We start from the raw sequence: 13,065 nt of genomic DNA, 5'->3' as shown, positions 1-13,065 counted from the left end.
CATAAATAAAGCAACCGTGAGTACAAAGGTACTGAGCAAGTCTTACATCAGAACTATCTACATATGCATCATGTTTCGATGAAAGGATTGTGTGGTTTGATTGCAGCAAGCCAGCTTTGACTCTTGGCTAACCTGTACTACGACTACAAGTTCTTTCTTTGAGGTGGGATAGCGCACACGAGTCCACATGTTCACCAATTCAATACACCACTATGGATCCACTCTCGTCTCCCTACGAGAAAGCCTTCCATAGCACTCACACTTATCTTGCATGTTTTAGAGTATCCATTTAAATTGTCTATGTACCACGTAATGCGTCCAAGTAGTCCATATCCAAGGACGCGGCTATTCGAACACATTAAATCACCCTGGAGGGGTATACTTCTTCACACACGCTCCCACCACTTATCACCATGTGCACGTCATGCATCTCGGCAACCTTCAAGCGGAAGCACTAGCGTGGGTGTCGGCCACGACCGTTAACCACACAAGACCCTAGTCCAGGTTTATCGCCTATTTGAGACTGAACCCGCAAGGAAGTCCGGCCGAGGTTTCCTCTACGGCCCCAAACGATGTGCGCACGGTTCCCAAGCCCACCATCCGGGTGCCACTTGGTACACCGTGCCACTGTGTATCTACTGCAGAGAAGCCTACCCCGTCGGGCAGAGCTAAACACGGCCGCCAACACTTTTCCTACAAACACCAGAAACTAATTGCAACTCCTGGACAGGGATCTAGGCAATTAATAAGCCGAGCGGGGTCATATTTCAGGGCCCAATGCATGGTAGTATCTTTTCTTGGATAACATACACAGAACTCAGTTCTTAAGGACAGTCCCAATGAGATAACCCACCATGTACTCCTAGATGGCCTCTCATCGCTACCTTTACAAATTGAATTTACAATTTTACTCTCACACGGTAGGACATGAACACAACCATTCCAATTCATCATCCAGATGGATCAGACCCAACACGACTCCAAGCATAGCAGGCATTGTAAGCAAGCATGGATGAGTAAGAACAACAAGGCTCAAGCAGTTGCTACTCATGCTCTATGGTTTCAACTATTTATTGTGAAAAAATCAGGTCATGCAGAGGAATGGGTTCAACTACCACTAACATGTACAGTTTAATCGTGTTTGTCCTAATGCGGTAAAAGAGAGCAGGAGCGAGAGAGTGAGTTTATATCAATATGCTCAAGGGGGTTTGCTTGCGTGACACGTCTAAAGATATCAATGAGTCTTCATCAATGTCAACGATCACATCGTCGGAACCATCGTCTATCGAGAGGGAAAAGTACCGGTAAATAGGAAATAACAATAGTTACTTCACAGAAATGCAACACTATGATGCATGATCAAGAAATGGAAATGAAATGTGACAGGGCCAATATAGCTACCATTTATTAGCTTGAAGCTGGATTTGAATCACGATTCAAACATCACTTCAACAACGTATTTTCCCGGATACCCTTTTAATTGATTTGACCTGATGCTCATGCATAATTTGTTTTTAACATGCATGAAGATGGCAATTTGAGGTACTGGTTTTGCTAACTCAAAGTTTGATCATAGTAATTGAAGTGGAATTCAAATAGGAATCAAATTCCAACTCCAAACTATTTACTAAATTTACCCTATTCATCATTTTGCCTATTTGGTGCTGTTAACTTTCTCAAACCAGCATGAAAATGCCATAATTAGATTCTTTGGATTTTTTCTGATCCTTTTTCATATATAAATTATTTTCATCCGAGTTATATTTTAATTTCTATGTTTTTTACAAGTTTTAGCAATTTACTGGATTTAAATTAAATTAGAAAAGCTATTAGTGTGTCACTGTGATGTCATCACTGCGTCAGCAATCAACAACACGTGGGCCAGGTCAAACCAGACCAGTGGGGTCCACTGGTCAGTGACCCAGGGGCTAATCCCGTGTTGACCCGCACTAAGTGGGGTTTGACCCACACGTGGGGCCCTCTGGGAGTGACTGGGGGGGGGGGTTATTAGGCGCTAATCACCAGGCCACGTCGACGCTCACCGGAATGTGGCCGGCGGCGACCAAAACCACGACGGAGGGTCGCCGGAGACGACCTAAACGGCGCTACACAGGGCCATTTGGCGCACGGTTTGCGTCTACGGGTTGCTGGGGAAGTGGCCGATCTGGCAAGAGTGACAGGAGAGAGAGAGGAGTCGTGCACGGGGTACTCATCCCCGTCGTCTACGTGGCTTGGCAAGCAGGAGGTGGCCAGGGGACGTGGCCGCGCTTGCCGGCGCGTCGGCACGCAGCTGCTTCTCCTCCTGGCAGGAGGAAGAAGACAACCGTTCCCCTGCTGGGCTGGGCTGGACCAGGTAGGCGCGAGGTAGCTCTCTCTCTCTTCTTTTCTATTTTCTTTTTTATTTCTTTCTGGCATATAGATTTAGGTTTTAATATAAATGGTTTGACCAAATAAAACCCTAAAATGTTATTATGTGACAGAGATAATAATATCCAATGCCACATAAAAGTTTCAACATTTTTCAAACTTTAAAATAGAAGGAATCAAAATAATTCCATTCCAAATAGCTATTTGGTCAAATCAAAAATCCATTTCAAAATGTTGCTGTGACTTAAAATTTTGGTTTGACAAATTTATTTTATGTCACTAATTTGCCAAGTATTTGGAACATTTTCTTAGTCCCTTTTAAGGTATTAATTTTTATTGCCTTGTTGTCAATTTTTCAAATCATTGGGGTTTTGATCACTTCCCAATTGTAGATCATCCCCATTGTATTAAGTTGATTTGAATGCATGCATGAATGCTCACTGATGCAACTAACTACAAGCTATAATCTAGGGCTGTGACAACTCACCCCCACTAAACAAGAATCTCGTCCCGAGATTCAAGCGTAGTCGGGAAGAGGAAGAGGGTACACTACACTATCACAATCTTCACGATCCATTTGCTCCTCTCGAGGATATTGATTCATCACATCATGTTGATCTTGACATCTTTGTCTTTGAGATTTTAATCTAGCTCGACGACAAAAGAACAGGAAGGCTCTACAAGATTCGATCTCCTCAAGATCGAGCAACTCAAGATCAATTTTTAGAATGAGACGTGGAAATGTCCCTTGAGCTGAGATACTATACACATAACAGGGATGAGGAAATGGGACATATTACGGAGGTTCAATTGGTAGGCAACAAATCCACGCTTAAGGCAAATGGTGACGAGGTTTCAAAGTAGCAAGGATTAGATTGCCCTTCATACCATAACGGGGCACCTTAGAAGATGACTCATAGAGGTATTCCTTTAAGTGGCAAAAAGAATTACTTTTGATCCAAAGATCATTGAAACTCTTCATACCAGAGTAAGGCAATTCACAAATGATTGTTGAAGGAATTTGAAAGAATGTCATACTCAGTTGGAAAGAAACTAGAGTTATAGAATTACTCAGCGAACAGAAGGCACATTCCAAGTATTACCGAGGATATAACCTAGTGTATGAGCGTGCTCTCAAGAACTTGAGCATTTCCATATTCATCAAAGTTTTACCAATATCTGTGCCAAGATCTTGGTGACACAACATACTACCATGATGAACAGTGATGGAGGATGCAGATGCAAAGGAAGACAACACTTCCTCAGATTTCACCTTAGCTATACCAAGGGAACGAAATCTGGTTGATCGAGCGAGAGACATTTAGCACTTCGCTTCTAATGTTCTCCTTGATGTACTACCACAACCCAATTATAGGTCATGCTTTATATCTAGCACATCAAATATAGGTCGGACTTCGGGATCAAAGGGGATCCATGAGGAACAACTTATAAAATAGGACATACAAAAACCTCATGGAGGATGGCTAAGATTGCTGATGCAAGATATTATAATATCAAGTCTTTCGGCTAGGTGTGTTAGCCATTTCACCACTTTACCGGGTTACATATAGACCAATATTATAATTCTTGGGAAAGTTCCAACCATTATAAATGCCTGAGATTCAGCTCCGGTTGGTGACACAATGCTTCAGACTCAGCACGTCTGAAAAGAAGGTTTGCAACACAAATTGACGAGATAACGTTGTGAGACTCTCAGGGATGAACTACGGAAGACAGCTCCAAAACATGAGGTGGATTGCAAGACCCACGTGAACACACTACCCAAGACAATGATGAGCACATGAAAAGTCTTGCAACAAACACTACCACGTTCTGGTTTGGGAACCATCATTGCGGATGACGAAGCCATGTGCAAGTCTGTCTGGTACCTTCAGGAAAGGCACTTAACTTCTTTTGTTTGAACAAATCAATCAGTGGCTTGGTGTGCTAGGAGATACATATGGAGTGAAGATGATCAGTCTATCAAACCATAGAATACTTTGCACGTGCATGATTGACTTGGGATGATTCCGAAGAAACAAATTAACTTTTCTCGAATTCACGGCGGCAACTTGCATCAGATGCACATGCATTAGAGGAAGTCTCTTCTTACACCTAACATTTCCCTCGTGCTCGAGACACGAAGACAGTGTCTACAAAGTTTCCAGCACTAGCTTAATGTCCAACATAGATCATGGAACAAATGAGAATGTTACCGATGGGCTCAACAACAATTCATCAAGATACCCATATAAATGGATTTCCACAACTATGTGAGCAAGATAATAGCATTGGTCAGATCAAAGAATACAATAGTGTAGGCTCAAGTAAATCGATGAGTAAGACACTGTTACTACAATCTTTGGTTCTGAGTTTGATTTGACAATAGCCCATACTCAAATCAAGATTGGACAAGATAATATGTGCAACAATTGATCACACGGATCAACCGATGACAATATCATCTTCTTCAGACTCACACAACAAGAAAGATATCCCTTTAAATTGAACTAAGTTTAGGCGAAGCTTTTATCTTCCAACTCTCCAAGTTGTTGTTTAGCTTAACCAACTTGCTCGGGGTATCCAACTCGGATTCTTGGAGAAGATGACTTATAAAGAAACCAACTTGATCACGAGCTCTGTCATAACAGTCAGGAAACAACCTGGTAATACTTCTGAGAAGATATTCGGATAATCACGAACCACCGATATATTATTACGCTCGGGAACAATCTCGCTTTTCAGGGCAAGATGATGTGATCAATAGAGCGAGGGATTGACACAATCCTAACCCATCGATCGAAAAGTGCACCATGCAACATGGACTAGGTAGCACGCTTAGTCTTAGGATGACGATTCAATCACCATCACCATAAGAGTGAATTTAGTGTCCATTAACTACTAAACAATGACATTGCTAGGAGTATTGATTTCACACATCATGGTTCACTTGTCGATATTCCGGTTACAACCAACACGAAAACCGAGGAATGAACAATGATAGCGACAAGTATCACTACATCAAGAGCTCATAAGAGATGGTGCAATTCTCACGACATTCTTGACAACAAGAGGGTAATACTCCAAGATAGAACAAAACAAAAGCTGGGTTAGCATTTCGATCTGTGGAATACAACTACTTTGACCCAATCCAAGAAATGGATGTGGTACTGGAGTTTGCTTCTCCGAGTCATTCGAGAATAGAATAACTTGACTGACCATAGGAATAAAAGACATCAATGACACGAATGCACAACTATTCTTGACTATCCTCTCATGGATGAAGGTCAGAATACAACTAGATAGGGCCAACTCAAGAGCACATGGTTTCTTGAGTTGTGGATACATGGATTAGAATGTTGAACGGGTTCAACATAATTCTTCAAGATAACCCATGCAGAAGGGCGAAGTAGGCAGAATCACGATATGGAGTAGAGAACTCATCACGAGCACTCTTGTTATGATCTTTAGTTCACGGAGAACTTCTGCCAAAGATGATTCATGGTGTTGGAAGAATGATATACCATGAACCTTGGGAGATACAACAAGCTTACTAGTCATTCTAAAGGAACTAGCAACACCATCAACAGAGATGAGAAGAATGATCCTTGTATTCAAAGACCCAGAAATAGAATACCTAAAAACTAAATAACATCACGAGATGTTTCCGGAAATGATGGCCATAATTATCGCACTGGAACATAGAGAACAACTAGACTATTGGGTGGTTTTCGAGGTGACATGGTTTCGTAATACTTCAACAATAGGTCGAGGTAATAAAGTACCTCATCACAATGATTAGTGTGCTTTGTCTGGCCAAAGAAATTGGAAATAAGAGGAACGAATTTGCAATTGCATCCGATTATTTGGGAACTTTGGAAAACTCGGACAGCATAACGGCTATACGGGCATGAAATATGAGGCAACCTGCAAGAAAACTAACAACATAACAATTGAATTCTTATGGAGACAGTGATCCAGGAAGACAATAACTTTTCTATAAGTCTCCAGCATAATAACTCGTCATCCTAATGAATAGATGAGAAAGCCTAATTCTTAAATCCCGTAGAATAAAGAAGAGGGTGACTCAGAATAAGAATGACACAAGGAAAGGAGTAAAAAGAGCCTTACGTTCCCTTCCACAAACAATTCCCTTATATAACTAAAGAGTTGCTAGACTCAACATCGACCAGTTTGGCTTGGTTATCCTACAGGCAGTCAGGCTCTGATACCAAAGCTGTCGGGACCCCGATCCTGAGTCATAAGAACCCAGCCTGTAACACATCACATCACTTTGCGGCCTCACGCACGGTAAACTCCACGGCTGCCACCTTACCTTGGCCTGGACCGTTTGCGTCTTTTGGCTCACGGATATGAATATGTTGCTAGCGTTCAAACGACAAAGAACCCGGGTCGACATGACTAGTTATAAACCCAAGCGGTACATCCGTACAGGGACAGGCATACATAACCCAACAAGGCAGGTGTCAATCAAGAGCGTGTGTAGACGAGTTGTAGCAACCTACAAGGACTCCATTACACCGCGTGACATTTCCCCAAGGGGACAGACACAGCAGCAAAGAAGGATACACGTCGGTCAATCAATGTGTCTAGAGCAGTAGCAAGCTACCAAGGCTCGATAGAAGCACAAAGAGGCATTTCCCTGTAAGGAGTACTACTAAAGGCACACAACTAGATGTCGAATCCCACACATATACTGCATTTCATAACATACACACAATATGCACGATATGTGTAGATACAACATGGCATCACAACATAACTCTATGACTCAAGCTTTTATTAAGGATTCATAAGAACCAACATAGTGTGATATTATAAACAGGGTCCCGTGACCCGACACTCAAGTCATACAAACAACAAGCGGAAGCAAATCATGTCTGGGTACAGACATCTACTAAAAGTGGCTGGAAGAGCCTGAAAAGCTACTACGACCCTACCAAAGGAGCCAGACCTCTGTCTGGGATTCCGAAGCTATTCCGGTCAACATCGAACACATCGCGTAGAAACTTTTAATGATTCTAAGTCTTCTCTGCAAAAACATAAATAAAGCAACCGTGAGTACAAAGGTACTGAGCAAGTCTTACATCAGAACTATCTACATATGCATCATGTTTCGATGAAAGGATTGTGTGGTTTGATTGCAGCAAGCCAGCTTTGACTCTTGGCTAACCTGTACTACGACTACAAGTTCTTTCTTTGAGGTGGGATAGCGCACACGAGTCCACATGTTCACCAATTCAATACACCACTATGGATCCACTCTCGTCTCCCTACGAGAAAGCCTTCCATAGCACTCACACTTATCTTGCATGTTTTAGAGTATCCATTTAAATTGTCTATGTACCACGTAATGCGTCCAAGTAGTCCATATCCAAGGACGCGGCTATTCGAACACATTAAATCACCCTGGAGGGGTATACTTCTTCACACACGCTCCCACCACTTATCACCATGTGCACGTCATGCATCTCGGCAACCTTCAAGCGGAAGCACTAGCGTGGATGTCGGCCACGACCGTTAACCACACAAGACCCTAGTCCAGGTTTATCACCTATTTGAGACTGAACCCGCAAGGAAGTCCGGTAGAGGTTTCCTCTACGGCCCCAAACGATGTGCGCAGGGTTCCCAAGCCCACCATCCGGGTGCCACTTGGTACACCGTGCCATTGTGTATCTACCGCTGAGAAGCCTACCCCGTCGGGCAGAGCTAAACACGGCCGCCAACACTTTTCCTACAAACACCAGAAACTAATTGCAACTCCTCGAGAGGGATCTAGGCAATTAATAAGACGAGCAGGGTCATATTTCAGGGCCCAATGCATGGTAGTATCTTGTATTGGATAACATACATAGAACTCAGTTCTTAAGGATGGTCCCGATGAGACAACCCACAATGTACTCCTACGTGGCCTCTCATCGCTACCTTTACCAAATCGAATTCACAATTTTACTCTCACACGGTAGGACATGAACACAACCATTCTGATTCATCATCCAGATGAATTAGACCCAACACGACTCTAAGCATAGCAGGCATTGTAAGCAAGCATGGATGAGTAAGCACAACAAGGCTCAAGCAGTTGCTACTCATGCTCAGTGGTTTCAACTATTTACTGTGACAAAATCAGGTCATGCAGAGGAATGGGTTCAACTACCGATAACATGTAGAGTTGAATCGTGTTTGTCCTAATGCGATAAAAGAGATCAGGAGCGAGAGAGTGGGTTTATATCAATATGCTCAAGGGGGTTTGCTTTCCTGACGCGTCTGAAGATAGCAACGAGTCTTCATCAATGTCAACGATCACATCATCGGAACCATCGTCTACCGAGAGGGAACAGTACCGGTAAACAGGAAAGAACAATAGTTACTTCACAGAAATGCAACACTATGATGCATGATCAAGAAATGGAAATGAAATGTGACATGGCCAATATAGCTACCATTTCTTAGGTTGAAGCTGGATTTGAATCTGGATTCAAACATCACTTCAACAAGGTATTTTCTCGGATACCCTTTTAATTGATTCGACCTGATGCTCATGCATAATTTGTTTTTAACATGCATGAAGATGGCAATTTGAGGTACTAGTTTTGCTAGCTCAAAGTTTGATCATAGTAATTGAAGTGGAATTCAAATAGGAATCAAATTCCAACTCCAAACTATTTATGAAATTTATCCTATTCATCATTTTGCCAATTTGGTGTTGTTAACTTTCTCAAACCAGCATGAAAATGCCATAATCAGATTCTTTGGATTTTTCTAATCCTTTTTCATATATAAATTATTTTCATTCGAGTTATATTTTAATTTCTATGATTTTTACAAGTTTTAGCAATTTCCTGGATTTAAATTAAATCAGAAAAGCTATTACTACATCACTGTGATGTCATCACTATGTCAGCAGTCAACAACGCCTGGGCCATGTCAAACCTGACCAGCGGGGTCCACTGGTCAGTGACCCAGGGGCTAATCCTGTGTTGACCCGCACTAAGTGGGGTTTGACCCACACGTGGGCCGCTCTCGTAGTGACTCGGGGGGGGGGGCTAATTAGGCGCTAATCACCAGGCCACGTTGACGCTCACCAGAATGTGGCCGGCGGCGACCAAAACCGCGGCGGAGGGTCGCTGGAGACGACCTAAACGGCACTACACAGGGCCATTTGCCGCACGGTTTGCGTCTACGGGTTGTTGGGGAAGTGGCCGATCTGGCAAGGGTGACAAGAGAGAGAGAGGAGTCGTGCATGGGGTACTCATCCCCGTCGTCTACGTGGCTCGGCAAGCACGAGGTGGCCAGGGGACGTGGCCGCGCTCGCTGGCGCGTCGGCACGCAGCTGCTTCTCCACCTCGCAGGAGGAAGAAGACAGTCGTGCCCCTGGTGGGGTGGGCTGGACCAGGTAGGCGCCAGGTAGCTCTCTCTCTCTATTCTTTTCTATTTTCTTTTCTATTTCTTTCTGGCATTTAGATTTAGGTTTTAAAATAAATTGTTTGACCAAAAATAAAACCCTAAAATGTTATTATGTGACACAAATAATAATATCCAATGCCACATAAAAGTTTCAACATTTTTTAAACTTTAAAATAGAAGGAATCAAAATAATTCCATTCCAAATAGCTATTTGGTCAAATCAAAAATCCATTTCAAAATGTTTCTGTGACTTAAAATTTTGGTTTGACAAATTTATTTTATGTCACTAATTTGCCAAGTATTTGGAACATTTTCTTAGTCCCTTTTAAGGCATTAATTGTTATTGCCTTGTTGTCAATTTTTCAAATCATTGGGGTTTTGATCACTTCCCAATTGTAGATAATCCCCATTGTATTAAGTTGATTTGAATGCATGCATGAATGCTCACTGATGCAACTAACTACAAGCTATAATCTAGGGTTGTGACAGCTAACCACATAAGCAATGACATTTAGGTCTCATGGTATACTCATATCAATGGCGTAACTAGCGAGCAATAATAATAAGTTTCAAACATCAACACTTCAATCAAAATAATCATGATACAATATAAATAAATGGTATCTCGCTAGCCCTTTCTGAGACTGCAAAACATAAATGCAGAGCACCTTCAAAGACCAAAGGCCGACTGGAAATTGTAATTCATGGCAAAGAAGATCCAGTCATAGTCATACTCAATATCAATTAATAGCAAAGCATATAAATGATGGAGGTGCTCTCTAACTGGTGATTTTTAATAAGAAGAGGATGACTCAACAGAAACGTAAATAGATAGGCCCTTCGCAGAGGGAAGCAATGATTTACAGAGGAGCCTAAGCTTAAGCTTTTTAAAACAGAGATAAATAATTTTGGGTGGCATGCTTTCATTGTCAACGCGATGACCAAGAGTTTTCACCATCTTCCATGCTATTCATATTATAGGCGGTTCCCAAATAGAATAGTAAAGTTTTGACACCCCGACCACCGATCAATCACACTCCACGACTAGCCGAATCCTCGGGTGCCGTCCATACCAACAATAATCCAGGGGGAGTTTTGTTTGCAATTATATTTTTGATTTGATTTGAGCATGGAACTGGGCATTCTGATTACCGGCCCCTTTCTCGTGAGTGATAGTGAATAAACATGTATCGAGGATAACACGCCTAGCATGGAAGATACTGACCGCCCCTTGTCACCACATGAGCAGTTCGGGCATACAAAACAGATTATTATTTGAAGATTTAGAGAGTGGCACATGCAAATTTACTTGGAACGGCAAGTAGATACCGCACATAGGTAGGTATGGTGGACTCATATGGAACAATTTGGGTTTATGGAAGTGGATGCACAAGCAGTATTCCCGCTTAATACAAGTGAAGGCTAGCAAAGGACTGGGAAGCGACCAACTAGAGAGCGACAACAGTCATCAATATGCATTGAAATTAACCAATGTTTAGTGCAAGCATGAGTAGATTATAAATCACCATAAACATGAATATCGTAGAGGTTATGTTGATTTTGTTTCAGCTACATGCGTGAACATGTGCCCAGTCAAGCCACTTGAATCATTCAAAGGAGGATACCATCCTATCATACTACATCATAATCATCTTGAAATTCATGTTGGCATCCAAGACAAACCATTATAAGCTCCTAGCTAATTAAGCATGGCATAAGAAACTATGATCTCTAAGTTGTCATTGCAAACATGTTTCTCCCATAACAATGTTGAATTAGGAACGATGAGCTAGTCACATATACAAAAACAAAATAGGTCGAGTTCATACCAGCTTTTCCAGGCTCAGTCACTTCATCATATATCGTCATTATTTCCTTTCACATGCATGACCGAATGATGTGAATAATAATAAGAGTCTTCGTGCATTGGACTAAGCTGGAATCTGCAAGCAAATTCAGAGGAGAAAACAAAGTAATATGGCTCTTTGACGGATAAACAATAATGCATATGAGAGCCACTAATCATTTTAATCATGGTCTTCTACCTTGACCCAAAGAAAAAGAAAACTATTTACACGGGAAAGCTCCCAACAAGCAAAAGAAAAACGGGAAATATTTTTGGGGTTTCTTTTTAATTACCACTAAGCATGCTGGAAATTAAACTTACAACTATTTTTTTTTTGTTTTCTCATTTTTAAACAAACACACGAGAAGAATGCAAGAAAAAGAAATAAACTAGCATAGATGATACAATGGAAGAGTGTGAACACCGACTATCAAAGTGAATGTGTGAGCATGAATATAAAGTCGGTGAGAGACACGTACTCCCCCAAGCTTAGGCTTTTGGCCTAAGTTGGTCTAGTTCGACGGCTGGTGCGGGCGATATCCAAAATCACAATGGGGGTTGTACTCGGACGCGGCAGCTACCGCCTGAATAGCTGCCTCACGAAGGCGAGCAGCCTTCACCTCCCTCTCATACTCCTCTGCCTCTCCTCTGGTTATGTAATATCTCCGTTTTCCGTGAAAGTCGAAGAAGGCAGGAGCAGGAAGGGTAATATGGAAAATACGTTGTCGGTTAAATATTAACCGGTATAGGAGGGATTCATTATCCCTCTCAAGGAACTAATAATGTATCATAGTGGCGCGATCAAGGAAAGTTGTGTGGAGCGGGGGATGTCCTATGCGGATGGGTATTCCAAGAGAATTTGCTATGCAAGTGGCATAGATCCCACTGAACAAATCCCCTTCATTAGCATTATTATTTAGCCTCCTAGCAATTATAGCTCCCATGTTGAAACTTCTATCACCCGTTACTGCGCTCTTAAGAATACTAAGCTCAGGTGCGCACAGGTGACTATAGTCATGACTGCCGTTAATGCATCTACCTATGAAGAGGGCAAAATAATGTAAGGCAGGAATATGAATGCTCCCCATGGTAGCCTGCGTAATATCTCTAGTTTTCCAACAGTTATACTAGAAATAAAATCTCTAACCAAAGACTTAGGAGGGTCATTGGGACTACCCCAATCAGGTATGCTGCATAATCTATTAAAATCCTCTAAATCCATAATATACGATTTGTCATAAAGATCAAACAGTATGGATGTGTCACGACCAACTCAAAATTTGAATCTACGAACAAAAGAGGCAGTGAGTGTAGTATACTGTTCACATTTATTGGAGATGAATTCTTCGAGCACGGCATTGCGAACAAATGTATCAAACTCGTCCTTGAAACATGCATCAATCATGAATTCATCGGAAGGCCAT

Source organism: Hordeum vulgare, chromosome 6H, assembly GCF_904849725.1.
Source record: "Hordeum vulgare subsp. vulgare chromosome 6H, MorexV3_pseudomolecules_assembly, whole genome shotgun sequence".
NCBI lineage: Eukaryota > Viridiplantae > Streptophyta > Magnoliopsida > Poales > Poaceae > Hordeum > Hordeum vulgare.
Note: the sequence above shows the minus strand (reverse complement) of the source record.